This window comes from Scylla paramamosain, chromosome 41 (genome assembly GCF_035594125.1).
Source record: "Scylla paramamosain isolate STU-SP2022 chromosome 41, ASM3559412v1, whole genome shotgun sequence".
Taxonomy (NCBI): Eukaryota; Metazoa; Arthropoda; class Malacostraca; order Decapoda; family Portunidae; genus Scylla; species Scylla paramamosain.
In genome coordinates this window covers 1,020,001-1,021,486 of record NC_087191.1, presented here as the reverse complement: position 1 = coordinate 1,021,486, position 1,486 = coordinate 1,020,001, and positions in this window count along the sequence as shown.

Here is a 1,486-nt window from a genome sequence, read left to right as displayed (position 1 = left end):
TTATTCTCACACCTAATAATTCCTTTATGCACCATTTGTATAGTTTCTCTATAGGTTTTAAGTCACAGCTGAGCCACGATTCGCATCCATATAGCACCGAAGTAGTAACACAAGCATCAAAAACTTTTCTCTTAATATAAAATGGTACATCATTATTCCTATTGATAAAAGATATAAATTTTAAAACATGACACATCTTTTTGTTTGCATGAAGCTTTACAGCTGTTGAGGCTAATCCGTCATCAGTGAAGGGACTACCTAAATATATATAGCTAGTACAGTAACTTACTCGCATATCTTGACACAATATCATTTCTTTATCTTCAGTATTACCATTTACCACCATAAATTTTGTTTTGTCATTATTAACCACCATACCGTGTGAGCTACAAAAATCATGTAGAATCTCTATTTTCCTTATCATTCCTTCTCTAGTTTTTGACAATAATACAGTGTCGTCCATCATCACTAATATGTGCAACCATGACAGAAAGCCGTCTAAAGGACATCTTTGTTTGATCATTTGAATCATTACATTGACATATATACTAAAAAGCACACAGGATGTAGGGAAACCCTGTCGCACACCCACACTAGTGGCAATTAATGCAGTTCCTATAATACTGTTAGTATACTTGTACATACCAGCTAACGCTAACAGCATTATCACCCCACATCCCATTTGCTTCAGACATGTAAATAAATCAATCCTAGGGACACAATCATAGGCTCGTCTAAAATCGACAAACGTTATAAATAATTTAAATTTCTTTCTTCTGGCAACATCCATCAACAATCTAAGTGTTAGTAAATGTTCAGTACATCCTCGGCCCGCCTGGCTGCCTGCCTGTTCTCGGTGTGGTGCAAACCACTGGGTGAGTCATGCACACAACACCATATCATACAGTTTAGCCACGCTGTTGATTACATTAATAGGTCTATAATTACTTGGTAGTAGCTTTGAACCGCGTTTGAATATCACAAACATCTTAGCATTAATCCAACTGTCAGGGTATGAACCACTCATGAATACTGAGTTGAATAATGTGGCAATGAACAATATCCAGGATGCAGGCAACCATTTAAACAAAACAGGAGGTATGCCATCAGGGCCACTAGCTTTATTAGACCTTAATCGCTTTATTTGGGTGCCTACCTCGTTAGTCGTAATAGGTTCATCTAATACAGGAATAGTAATTTGTGAGTGTAGATCGTTCAGGTCAGGGTATACAGTGTTTGGAGGATTAAATATATCTTCAAAATACGTTTTAAATGTGTCGTCACTTGGCTTAGTGTTTTCATTAAAAGCAGTGTCCGTCAGTTCACCTCGCCAATTAATAGCACTCCATAGTTTGGCATCATCATTTTCCTGTATCATTGTGTGCCACCTGTCACTGCCGTGTCCAGCCTGCACCACTCTCTCCTCACGGTGGTCATGCCCACTACTATCACGCGCACACCTGTACAGTACTTCTGACAGATTCGA